The sequence below is a fragment of the Poecilia reticulata genome, chromosome 12 (assembly GCF_904066995.2).
Source record: "Poecilia reticulata chromosome 12, P_reticulata-male-v2, whole genome shotgun sequence".
NCBI classification, from domain to species: Eukaryota; Metazoa; Chordata; class Actinopteri; order Cyprinodontiformes; family Poeciliidae; genus Poecilia; species Poecilia reticulata.
Genome location: NC_088841.1, coordinates 274,409 through 288,552, shown reverse-complemented (window position 1 = coordinate 288,552; position 14,144 = coordinate 274,409). Strand labels below are relative to the sequence as shown.

Genomic DNA, 14,144 nt, shown 5'->3' with positions numbered 1-14,144 from the left:
CAGAGTCTGGAGTGGATGAACTTGACTGGCCTGCACAGAGTCCTGACTTCAACCCGATAGAGCCAGGCCTTCTTGTCCAACATCAGTATGTGACCTCACAAATGTGTTCCTGGGGGTCAAAAATCCCCATAAACACTCCTAAATCCTAAACCTTGTGGACAGCCTTCCCAGAAGATTTGAAGCTGTTTTAGCTGCAAAGGGAGGACCGATGTTAAATTGAACCCAGTCGGTTAGAAATGGGATGTCACTTAAGCTCATATGTGAGTCAAGGCAGGTGAGTGAATACTTTTAGCAATATAGTGTATAACAGACTATACTTAATAAATACAACTGTAGAGGATTTATAGACACAAATAACTGCATAATTTTGAGGTGAAAGCAAAACGGCTTAAAAGTAGTTCTCAAACTTAATTCTCAAAGGTTCAAATCTGATTCCTGACTGAACCTGATCAGGTTCCAGTTACGAACTAGTAATGCACTAGTTCATGATTAGTTTATATTGCAACTTCATAAAAGCTAGTAATGAACAAATACCTTTTACTGAATTGGCTTACAATTTACAAATAAAGCAACAAGACCTCATCAACTAAAACTTGTTAAGTTATATGAGATGTATTGCATCATATAACAACACATAGCATGCTAGTTTAATAAACTGAACTGTCTCCCTTCAATGACCTGTCGAAACTTTGGTACCTTCTGAAATTCCACTGTGTTCTCTAAAATTCTGATTTCACCAGGTCAACCCTTTTGAACTTTTTTTAAAAGTATAAATTAAAGTATGATTAATGTATAAAATTTCCAGTGTTTAATAGAAGTATAAACTAACTTTACTGGAATGAAAATAATATCCACGTGAAGCTCTTGAACATTTTGCCTGCCAGTAATCACCAAACTTGTTTGATCTGACCTTAAAATGGAACAAAAGCCAAAGGCCTAGCATAGATGCTGGCAGAAACTGGTAAGGCAGTGTCATCATCCACAGGGAAACATGTTCTGTACTGTCATGGGGTGAAAAGCCACTAGGCAAGGAAGAAACCGTTACTTCAAAAGACATATAAAAAGCCAGATTGCAGTTTGAAAATGCACAGAAGGATACAGATCTTCATCTTTGGAAACATGTATTGTGGTCTCATGAAACAGTTTGAGCACAATGAACACTGTTAAGTTTGGAGAAAGAAGGAGGATGCTTGTTCAACCTAACTGTGAAGTATGGGGGTGGCAGTGTCATGTTGTGGTGCTGTTTTGCTGCAAGAAGAACGGTCACATTTCATAAAATAGATGTCATTATGAGGAAAGAACATTAAATGGAAATATTGAAGCAAATCCAAAGACATCAACCAAGAAGTAAGAACTTGGGTCCAGACTGGTCTTGTCTTTCAAATGGACAATAACCCTAAACTTACAGTCACTTTGATTTCAAAGTGACTTAAGGACAACAATGCCAATGTTTGGCTGTGGCCATAACAAAGCCCTGATCTCAGTCTAATGGAGAAGTTGTAGGACGACCTTACAATTTCAAGCTACCTACAATATGGACGGACTGCTCACCAGTTCTGTCAGGAGGAATGAGCTCCAGCAAACTAATGTGATAACTTTGTGGAAGGAAACCCAAAAGGTTTGACCCAAGTCATGTAGTTTAAAACAGTTATCCCTGACACTGACCAAATGTATGTTTGCAGTTTAGTATACTACTGCTAACCCTGTCCCTGTTGAGAACTTCTCAGTAGAGTCCCTGAGCTGCCTGCTCTGTTTTTTATGATGTTGTTTGTTCACAAATGTCCATTAATAAACTTCTGAGGTCTTTACATCCTGTAATGAGCTCCGCCTGTATAAATTACTCGCAGGCCATTTTATTGATCAAGTGGGTTGAATACAAATGCATTCCATACTTTCAATTTTCATTCATAAAAATATTTGAAAGCCATAAATTCAACTTCATATTTGTGCTGTATATTTTGTCTTGGTCTTTCACATAAAATCCCATTAAGATAAAATGAGGAAAATTCTGGCCAAACTTTAAAACTTATTAAAGGAGAAATGCAAATTGTTTCTTCAATAAATTCTACATTTCTCTTACTCAAATACAATCAGCTGAGTCCAGTAAAAGGCTTAATAAGGAAAATTACTTAAGTCTACGTCCTTTTCCCATGGAAAAAAAATATATATATATATATCCAATACCGCTTGGATTGATTACAAGAAAGCCTATGACTCAATGCCACACACTTGGATCATTGAATGCTTAGAGATGTACAACATCAACAGGACTCTCAGAGCCTTCATTGCAAACTCGATAGGGCTGTGGAAAACCACCCTTGAAGCCAACTGCAAACCACTTGCACAAGTGTCCATCAAATGTGGCATATACCAAGGAGATGCTCTGTCCCCACTGCTGTTCTGCATAGGCCTGAACCCTCTCAGCCAAATCATCAAGAAGACTGGCTACGGATACCGACTCAAGAATGGGGCCACGATCAGTCACCTCCTCTACATGGATGACATCAAGCTGTACGCCAAGAGCGAACGAGACATCGACTCACTGATCCACACCACCAGGATCTACAGCACTGACATTGGGATGTCATTCGGACTAGAGAAGTGTGGTCGGATGGTTACAAAGAGAGGGAAGGTCGCCCACACAGAAGGGGTCTCACTCCCTGTTGCGCAGATCTGCTCATTAGTTTAGATGTGGGTCCATGAATAGACATTTGTGTGTGCACGCGCACACACACACACATCAGTGTGCCACTCTGCAGCACTTCTCAGCAGGTGAAAGAAATCTGACCCAATCAGCAGCACCCTCAACTCAGGTAATATAAGGAATTCACAAACCACTTTACTGGTTTTGCAACAGAGCTGAGGAAAGCAAACACAGCCTCCAAAGCAGCATTTCATGGGAAAGGACTTATAAGGACTACCGGTAAGCCACTAACTGGGCTCAATTGAATGTAATTTGACTGTAGTTTCACATTTGAGAAAAGGAATGCATAATTTATTGAAGTAAAAGTTTACACTGCTAGTTTTTATAGTTTGATTCCACTAAATGTATGTTAAGATATCTAATGTAAAAAACTTAAGTCCTAAGAAACAGAAAAAAAAAGGTAATTCTAAAATGTTTGGATTTGTTTGATTCAAATTCAACCAGGCATGGAATTTAATAATTTAATACTTGAATTTATGGTTAAAATTGTAAAATAAATGCATGTTCAAGGTTAAAAATGGTATTAGTTGAGATAAATTATTAACTTTGAACCAAATGTCTAAAATGTATGTTAAAATATTTTGTATGTGTGTTGTAGGTTTTTCACCTGTTCATTGATTCTCACTCATTGGTGAAAATAAAAAAGATTGAGTGAATTCCTGAAGTCTCCAAGTCCTCCTTTTCAAGTGTAGGAAGCCATGAAATTATAGGACACTTGACACTCCCAGAAGGAACAATAGCAGACATAGAGCACAGCTACAAGTACCTGGGAATACAACAAGCAAATGGCAACCTCGATGAGGTCACAAGGAAAGGAGCCACAGCCAAATACCTCCAACGAATAAGGCAAGTCCTGAGAAGCCAGCTCAATGGCAAGAACAAGATCCGTGCAATAAACAGCTATGCCTTACCAGTAATCAGATACCCTGCCGGAATAATTAGCTGGCCAATGGAAGAGATGAAGGCCACGGATGTTAAGACTAGGAAGCTACTAACCATGCATGGAGGGTTCCACCCCAAATCCAGCACCCTGAGACTGTACACGAGCTGTAAGGAAGGAGGCAGAGGACTAGTGAGTGTGAGAGCCACTGTCCAGGATGAAACATCCAAGATCCATAAATACATCAAGGACAAAGCCTCAATGGACGATGTGCTCAGCGAATGTCTCAGGCAATGGGGAACAGAAGACAAGGTGCTGGAAGTACCATCATGGGAGGACCAGCCCCTACATGGGATGTACCACCGACAAATAACTGAAGTGGCTGATGTCAGGAAAACCTACCAATGGCTGGAGAAAGCTGGACTCAAGGACAGCACAGAGGCTCTCATCCTGGCTGCACAGGAACAGACTCTAAACACCAGAGCAATAGAGGCTCAGATCTACCACACCAGACAAGACCCAAGGTGTAGGTTGTTCAAGGAGGCCCCTGAGACAGTCCAGCACATAATAGCAGGGTGCAAGATGCTGGCAGGGAAAGCGTACATGGAACGACATAACCAAGAGGCGGGCATAGTGTACAGGAACATCTGTGCAGAATATGGACTGGAAGCCCTGAGATCAAAGTGGGGAAAAACCCCCAAAGGTGGTGGAGAATGACCGAGCTAAGATCCTGTGGGACTTTCAGATCCAGACAGACAAGATGGTAATGGAGAACCAACCGGACATTGAGGTGGTGGATAAAGAACAGAGGAAAGCCGTTGTGGTGGATGTAGCAATACCAAGTAACTACAACATCAGGAAAAAGAAGCATGAGAAACTGGAGAAATACCAGGGTCTCAGGGAAGAACTGGAAAAGACCTGGAAGGTGAAGACCACAGTGGTGCCTGTGGTCATCGGGGCCCTCGGGGCAGTCACCCCCAAACTGGAGCAGTGGCTAAAACAGATCCCAGGACAACATCAGACATCTCAGTCCAGAAATGTGCAGTTCTAGGCACAGCCAAGATACTGGAGGAGAACCTGAAGCTCCCAGGCCTCTGGTAGAGGACCCGAGCTCAGAGGATGAAACAGACCACCCATGGAGGGTGAGAAGGGAATTTATATATATATATATACTTTTGTCATGGTATCCCCACAAATTTAAAACTACTTTCACCCCTGGTGTTAGGAAGGACAAAATCAAATTTTATCGTGCATAACCTGAAGTTGGAATATGTGGGAATGGAAAATGATTGATTGGAAAATCTACTCTCTTTATCCTCATGAACCATACTCCATACCAGTAGGTGACAGTAGTGCTACTAAACTTTTTTTTTTTTTTTTGCCAACCACCAATAAAAATTGAGAAGAAGAAGAAGGAGAGGTGGGAGTCTTCCGGAACGCGGTTTTTGATTAAGTGCTAACTGGCATTTGCTAAATTAAGCCAGAGGTGGTTTTTGGCATAATCCGGGTTGTGAGTGGATCAGATGGCAAGTAGTAGCGGGGGAAATTTGGAGGACGAGAATATGGATACCGGGTGGTAGTGATGGGCAAATGAAGCCTCATGAAGCAATGAAGCTTTCCAGCCCTTTGCTTTACAAAAAGGTTCATTACTCGATGCTTCATTCAGGACTCACTAGTGACACCTGCTGGTGAAACTGTAACAGCCTTGTCACTCAGTTGGATCATACTTCCAAAAATTACTAAATGCAATATTGTCAAAGTTTTCATCAAACTCATGTTTAGTAACAGGAGAATCAATGAAACCATATTTAATCGTCATGTTTTAATTATTAAAATGATTTGTAGCCAATCTAGTCCTGGTTTATGTTGAATGTCAGTGGTTGTGTTGGGTTTTCTTTTATGTCAGACTGATTTGACAAAGACATTTGATGTTTTAGGGTCTTGGGAGTGCAGTGCCTGTTGGGACGTTCACTTTTTCTTGGATTTCTAATTGGCTCTGATCCCTTATATTTGGCTAGATGTTGAATTTTAGTTCTGCAACAAGATTAAATCTGTTTCTGCTGTGAAAGACTGATATGTCTTTGCCAATCAGACTACAAATAATAGTGGAACTTTGCAGAAGGTGAGAAATTGGGAGGTGGAGGGTTAATTATTGTTATCTAAGAATTTTATTGTGAGGATCATCTCAAAATATTCCCAGATATCAGAGATTTTCCTCTTTCTGACTCCATTTCAGACAATTAATCAAGTTTACTTGTGTAGTACATGTCAGCAACAATACAGTTCAAAGAGATTTACATCATAAAATCACAAAAATATCATTACAAAAAAAAAAACATAATCTACAATTGAGAAAAGCAGTAACAAACATTACACTTTGATGAGTGCCATCATCAATACACATCAAATATGTTGGTCAATGTTCATTTTATTTTGGCCACTGAAGACAAATATTCTCCTCTGATGCGAGACCAAATGAACATCAACCCATGATGCAGCGCGGCTCATCGCGCTTTTACTTTGAAAACCGACACGCAAAAAGAAGCAGTCACGTGACCCATGCGATGCGAGGCCTCGTTTGTTGCCAGTCACGTGGTTTTCAGCAAGACGACACAAGCCTCGAAGCGGGGCTTCATCGGACACGCCCCCTTTTTACTCGGTACCCGGAAGCCTGGATTCAGATGGTCCATCATCACTGCAGGGGGGTCTAGAAGAGAGATAAGGCAAAAAAGGAAATAAACACTGGGAAAAGATCTCTTGAGGATGAGGAAGAAACGGTTGAAATAAGGAAGAAAGCAATGATGGAAGAGTTTAAAGTTACACTAAAATTTAAAACTGGACAGGATATGTTTGGAGTGAGCCCTATTAATCTGTCAAATGGACTTAGAGCTATTGGAGATGTAGAACTAGCTAAAGTGTTAAGAGATGGAAGTCTGCTCATCATTTGTAAAAATGCTGAACAAAAGAATAAAGCTCTTAAATTACAAATGGTGTGTAAAAAGGAAGTGCTGGAAAGAAAGGTTGCTGGGGAAGAGAAAGGAGCAAAAGGAGTAATATCAGGAATTCCTGTAGGAGAAAATTTGGATGAGCTGAAGAAAATAATTAAAGGAGGAGAAATTACAGACATCAAATGACTGCAGGCTTTTAGGAATGGAGAGAAAATGGACAGTACATCTGTACTACTGGTCTTCAAAGATCGAGTTCTGCCTGATAAGGTAATGGTTGGATACTTGAGTTTCAATGTAAGGCAGTATATTCCACCACCGATCAGGTGCTTCAAATGCCAAAGATTTGGACATATTGCAGATGTGTGTAAAGGGAAACAGAGGTGGGAGATGTGGAGGAGAACATCAGTGTGGAAATAACCCTGTGAAATGTTGTAACTGTGGAGGAAATCACACTGCGGCATTTGCAGGATGCATGATAAGAAAAGAGGCAGCTGAAATTCAAAAAGTAAAAACTGAAAAGAGAGTTACTTATGCTGAGGCAGTGAAACAGGTGAAGAATAATGATAGTGCTCCAAAAATTAACTATGAAAGGAAGACAGTGGCAGACAATAATCAGGGTAACATCACATTAGAAAAATTGATACCCTTTCTTGCATACATCATTAATTGCTCAGAACAAGCAAAAAATAAAACAGAAAAAAATAAAAATTATAGTGAAAGCAGCTGCAAAGTTTTTTAAGGTCAAAGATTTATATTGGGGAAAAAATTCATGAAAAATTCATGGTGAAGGATCATCTGAACTGAGGCGTCTCAAACCATCACATAATTCTAATATTACAATGGAACGCTTTGTAATATTAGCGTTCCATTGTAATATTGATATTATTATTGTAATAATAATAGCAAATGGTCAGGAATTTAAAGGCTACATTAATAATCTAAATCCAAAGCCAGATATAATATGCATTCAGGAAACATGGCTCAAACCATCATTACAGTTTAGTATTCAGGGTTATTCAGTTTCACGTAAAGACAGAGCAAACGGGAGTGGAGGAGGATGTGCTATATTTGTAAAAACCAACATAAAATTTATTCAGCTACAAGTAGTGTCAGACTTAGAAATTACTGCTGTTGAAGTTTGGACAAATAATGGGAATACTACAATAATAAAGTTTTATAATCCTTGTAAACAGTTAGAAAAATAAACTTGAAACAATCCTAGGAAACTGGAGAGGGAAAATAGTTTGGTGTGGGGATTTTAATGCACTTTATGGGGAGATCAGGATGATTATAATGAAGGAGTGGTAGAAGAGGTGATTGAAGAAAAAGAATTGGTCATTTTAAATAATGGTGAAGGCTCCTGGGTGGACTTTATGAGGGGTAAAGAATCTGCCATTGATCTGACCCTGGTCTCTCAATCTATTGCTGGTTTATGCAGATGGAAAGTATTTAAAGAAAACACAATATGGAGTGATCACTATCCAATTTTTGTTAATATAGGTATAAATCCAAAGCAAGGTCAGACAAAACTTGAGGGGAGGTGGAAATTTGAGAAGGCAGATTGGGGTAAATTTGAAATAATGAGTGAGGTTAGCTTAGAAAATGTAGATATAAATAAACCAATAAATGAGTTAAATTTAGAAATTAGCAAATGTATAATTAATTCAGCCAAATTAGGTATACCCAGAAGTAGTGGTAATAGAAAAAAGAAGATAGTTCCCTGGTGGACTCCAGAATGCTCAATAGCAATTAAACAAAGAAATAAGGCTTTTAAGACACTTAAGAAAATAATTTGCTTCCAACATCTAATAAATTATAAAAAGAAACAGGCAGAAGACAGAAAAATTATAAGAAATGCAAAACGAGATTATTGGAGGAAATACTGTGAATCCTTGGGAAAAAACACTGCATTAGACAGGGTTTGGAATAGTATTAAAAAAATGTCTGGAAATTCCAAAGAGTCTTTTTTTCCAATAATAAAAGATAATGGAAATATTATTATAGATAATAAAAATAAGGCTGCGGTATTAGTGAATATATTTGCAAAAGTACATTGTACAGAGAATCTAGATAACAAAGAAAAATTAGGACGTGAAACTACTAAACAGCGAAATATTGATTTAATTCATAATGATGAAGAGTATGATGATTTTATTAATATGAAATTTTCCTTGTTTGAATTAAATAGAGCACTGAGGAATTCTAGTAAATCAACTTCTGGTAATGATAAATTTACTTATAATATGTTAAATAAACTTAGTGATGTGAGTAAAGAAATAATTCTAAAATTGTATAATAAAGTTTGGGAAGAAGGTATATTACCTGATAAATGGAAAGAAGCCATACTTATTCCTATTTGTAAACCTGGGAAAGATCCAAATTCAGCTGAAAGTTACAGACCTAACGTCATGTCTGGGTAAAATTATGGAGAAAATGGTAAATAACAGGTTAATTTATTTCCTAGAATCTAAGGAGAAGATTAAAATGTATCAATTTGGTTTTAGGAAAGGCAGAAGTACAATCGACCCAGCATTATGTCTGGAACATGAAATTAGACGGGCCCAGATTAATAAAAGTCTTCATGTGGAAAAGGTTTATGACATGCTGTGGAAAGAAGGACTGCTGATTAAATTAAACCAAATAGGCATAAGGGGTCAAATATATACAGTAGGTGGATTAAAAATTTCTTAACTGAAAGAACCATTAGAGTTAAAATAGGCCGGGAAATAAGTTCAAAGTATCAAGTTGAAAATGGCGCTCCCCAAGGCAGTATTATAAGTCCTATGTTATTTATTATAATGATTAATGATATTTTTGGTAGTTTAGATAAACCTTTTGGTGTTTCATTATTTTCTGATGATGGCATCATTTGGAAAAGGGGAAAAAACACTGAATTTATAAACAGGAAAATACAGGAAGCCTTAAATAAGGTAGAAGTTTGGCCTTTAGATTCTCAGCATCTAAATCTAAGTTTGTTGTTTTCACAAATAGGAAGGTGAATATTAATGTGGATCTTAAATTATATGGGAATATTGTAGAAAGGAAAGAGCAAATTAAATATTTGGGTATATGGTTTGATAAAAAAACTCACATGGAAAATACATATAGATAAAATAGTAAAAAAAAGTAAAAGAATTTTAAATATCATGAGATGTCTGAGAGGCAGAGAATGGGGAGCAGACAGGAAAGCACTAAAGACAATTTATATCTGACTAATTCGTTCTATTTTTGAATATGGATGTATTTTATATAATTCAGCTTCAGGTAGTTTATTGACAAAAATAGATAAAATACAATAAGCATTAAGGGATTAAGACTTTGCTGCGGAGCGATGAAAACAACTCCAGTTTCAGCTCTACAGGTTGAGATGGAGCTCAGGAGGGAACAACTAGCCTTGAATTACTGGGCAAATATTAAAGGACATGATGAAGCTCATCCTCCATGTATGACATTACAACCTTGTCAAGAAAAAGAAAAGAAGCAAATTAATAGTTTGGATGGATAATTTTAAATAAAATATATGATATTGGGATTGATAAATTTCTAATTAGTCATATTTCCTGTCATTCCGTTATGGGTTTGTGATCAGGCTGGAGTTGATTTGAAATTATTGGAAAAGGGAAGAGAATTGGGAAAGAATGAAGTGGAAAATTATATTAAAAAAGAATATTCAGAATATATTCAAATATACACAGATGCCTCAAAAATGGTAAATAATCAAGTAGGTATATCATTTATTGCTCCAGATTTAAACTTTATGAAAAGTAAAAGAATAACTGATAAACTGACAGAGTATACAGGTGAGCTAATGGCAATATTAATGGCTTTAGAATGAGGAAATGGAAAAAAGAAAGTTTTTAATTTGCTCAGATTCTAGCAGCGCATTAATTAGTATCCAAGAGGAAAATTCAGAATCAAGGCAAGATATTATATTGGATATAATTTACTTAATTTCCAGGATTAAAAATGAGGACTCTGAGGTTAAATTAGTTTGGATTCCTGCCCACATTGGCGTGAGAGGAAATGAGTTGGCAGATAGTTTTACTAAGACAGCCTCAAGAAAGGAAACTGTTGATTTGAATATTAAGTAAAAATGAGATAAAGAATATTATAAAGGAATATATCAAGGGAAAATGGCAAGAACAATGGGACAGAGGAGAGAAAGAGCGGTTTTATTATAATATCCCAAAAAAAGTTGGGGAATGTTGGAAAAATAACAGAAGTAAAAGTGAAGAAGATGTTATTTCTAGAATTAGGTTTGGACACACAGAATTAAATAATACTCTTAAGTTAATTAATAAACATAATACAGGTTGTTGTAGTTATTGTGGAGAACTAGAAACAGTACAACATATTTTCTTAGAATGCAACAAATATGTACAGGAAAGAGAAATATACTACTTAGTAGAAATAAAAATAAGTTAGATATTAGAGAGTTGTTTCAGAGATCATCAGGGAATGTAGTTTTTGATAGTATTTTTTAATTTTGTTAGAAGAACGAGTATTATTGATATGAGCTTCTGATCCAAACTCCAACCTGGAAGGTGGCGGTAATGCACCTTAAAGTTGTTTGCCAACCGCCATAAAATAAAAAAGAAGAAGAAGAAGAAGAAGAAGAAGGAGGGAGAAGGTCCTCGCTGCAGCATGCAGAAAGGGGCGGGGACGGACCACTGTCAGCCTCATACCTTATATGGAAATGGGACCATTGCACTCCGGAAGTGAAGGGGGCGCTATTTTCCTAATTTCTAGTATAAATACCTTAAAGAAGCGGGTTTGAGATGCCGATTGAAAGAAGTTTGAGAGGGTTCATGTGTTCGGCACACGATCCAAAATGGAAAAGGCGCAAAGTCAGCAAAAGGTATTTTTACCTTCTTTAAAATTTTTATCACATAGTAAATCAATACGCTTTTCTAGATGACGTTGAGCATATAATAAACAGCTGTAGACTATTGAAATGCGTAATTCATAGAAGGTAAGGTTAAATTTAGCATGTAGCATAGCTAATTATTTCCCTGCAGGGCACCATTAGATAAAAATAGAAAAGTAAATAAAATGTATAATTGATAAGTGTATTTTATGCTCAAACTTTGTTTTTTATTTTATTTAACAGATCCACGTTTCTATTTGTAACATTCGTAACGGAGAGAAGATTATTCCGTATTGCACGAATGACGGATATCTCTGTCCTCTTTGCTCATACAAAGCCGATGAGTCGTTCAAGGTACAGAATCACATAACAAGAACTGCTACGGTTCAACATAACGGTATGTAAAGCTACACTTACACTATCATTTATTTATTTACCTTCTTAACAGTTTTGTAGTTGTTTTTTTTCATAAAAAAGACTAGAAAAAGGTTAATCCTTTTTGAAATATGTTTTTGCTCGCCAACATTTCTGGAAAGTCTAACACTTTTTATAAACTAAAAGCTGCCATCATAGGTGGGTGTAGTTCCCTCATAGCCATTATTCTGGTGATAGTCTTGCAATGCACCTGTTTTTCTGTAATTTTCAGATGCCTTTGGATGTACTGGAAGCTGTTCTCCAAGAGGTGATACTAGCACAGGGAGATGCAGCTTACCTCACCTTGGCATTAACCTGCAAGCGCTTTAAAGCCATTGTGTCTGACCCAGTGTTCAGGAAGAGGACTCACTTTGCTTGGCTGGATGGTAAGAACCTTTGACTTTTTTCCACATAAAACATGTTAAATTAGATTTAAACTACATGAAATTTATCATTCATTTACAGGTGAGATCAACTGGGGTAAATTTTCAAAGTCATTCAAGGCAGAAAACCGGATTCCTTTTGCAGTTGTTACGTGTTCTTCCTGTAACCGGCAATATAAAGACTGTGTGGGCTTCACTGGAAATGGAAGACGAGGAGATTACCCTCGTTACTACTGTGATGGCAGACCTGGACACTGCCCTGGATGTCAGTACTGAATGCAAGGAGAATAATAGTTGTTTTCCACAGTCTTTCACACATTTCAGTTGTCACACATTGTTCTTTTTTGGTGACATCTTTGTAAATCTGTTCTGCTGACATTTGGATTTGTTCCGTCATCCTTTAGTTTTTCACAATGTGTTCTTTAAACATTATGTACATTTTTTAGTGTTCCTTTTGTTGTAGTTCAGTTGATTTATATTATTTTGTTTTTGGTAGAACTGTTGTTTCCAGGAAAAGTAACATTGTGGCTCTAATATATTAAAGAGAAAGTAGAACCAATAAAGTAGTTGTAAATATATTGTAACAGCATTGTTTAACAATTGGATAACCTTGTTTTAAAATTTTGAAATACAAGCAAAGATAATACCTTTCAGTATTTCATGTGTAACGTTTCATATACTTTAACAATGACTGGAAGAAATAAAAATTGTCTTTGCAAACCTCAGTCGTTTATGTTTTAGCAATCAGAATCAACAGTTTTTATTTAAATAAAGCAACCAAATACAGAAACATGTTCAGTTAGAAACATACCATAATACAAAGATTAAAGGTATGCTGAGCGACGGTGGAGACCGGGTGGAGGTGATGGAAACTCGGGTGAGGAGCAGTTGTTCACATCAAGCCGGACTTTATGAAGGGTAATTCAAGAAGATGAGGAGACCGGCGCCGATAGGCTGAGACGGAGGCGCATGATGAGCTGATTGGCTGAATTGAAGAGCGTTAGAATGTACAAATAAGCCTGATTTATTTATCTGGTGACTTCAAAGAAGCTTTTCATACAGAAACAATGATTAATCCACAGTGGATCATTCTCTTGTCAAATAAACTTTCTAAAACCTATTTTCTTTGAGTGTTTCCAGTTTGAAGCTACATTTAAAGTTTTACAAAAGTCTCTCTGGGTTTTGCAACAATTGAATATTTGAGCGCAGTTTGTGAATCAAATACAACTGGTAGAGTTGATATAGAATTTCTAAATTGAATAGTGGGACACCAGTCCAGTGTCTTTTATCAGATTACTGGTTAAGCTGGAGTCCTTACAGGAAAGGTTTCCAATGAGACTTTATGGTAAACAATGACAATAGTTGAGCTCACCTGCAACCAAGCATAATAGTTTTTGGCACTAGTTATATTTTAGATTTAAATTTATTTATTATAAGAGTACGTTTCACTACATCACAATCTATTAATTGAACTACAGCGTTCTTGAAGTATTTGGTATCTGTTTTCTTAATCTAGGATGGACTGGTGATCTGCCCAGGGTCATGCGTGCGTGTATGATAATTAATGGATGGATAAATGTGTTCCTAAATATTTTTTAAGCCTTTTGTTTCAGCTAGATTGGGTGACAATAGATAAATACATATACATAATAATTCATTATTGTTGCTTGTTTTAAGTTGTTTATTACTAATGTGATTTTAACATTAAAAAAACAATAGTTTTAATTATTTTTTTAAAGGGACATACCACGTTACATTTTTATTTCTATTATTATTATTATTATTATTATTATTATTATTATTATTAACGCGGCTGGTACAGGAAATAGCGCCACTAGCGCCCCCTTCACTTCCGGATTGCAATGGTCCCATTTCCATATAAGGTAAGAGGCTGACAGTGGTCCGTCCCCGCCCCTTTCTGCATGCTGCAGCGAGGTGTACTTGGAAG

The 14,144-nt window shown here is 36.9% G+C and overlaps 1 long non-coding RNA gene across 1 annotated transcript; it reads left to right on the top strand.

The window, feature by feature from the left end:
- The first annotated feature begins 11,159 nt into the window (after nt 1-11,159).
- LOC145554369 (uncharacterized) lies at nt 11,160-12,574 on the top strand. Its single transcript, XR_014090343.1, has 4 exons — nt 11,160-11,390; nt 11,643-11,796; nt 12,046-12,199; nt 12,279-12,574. It is a non-coding gene; the product is annotated as an uncharacterized LOC145554369 (long non-coding RNA).
- Nucleotides 12,575-14,144: the final 1,570 nt, after the last annotated feature.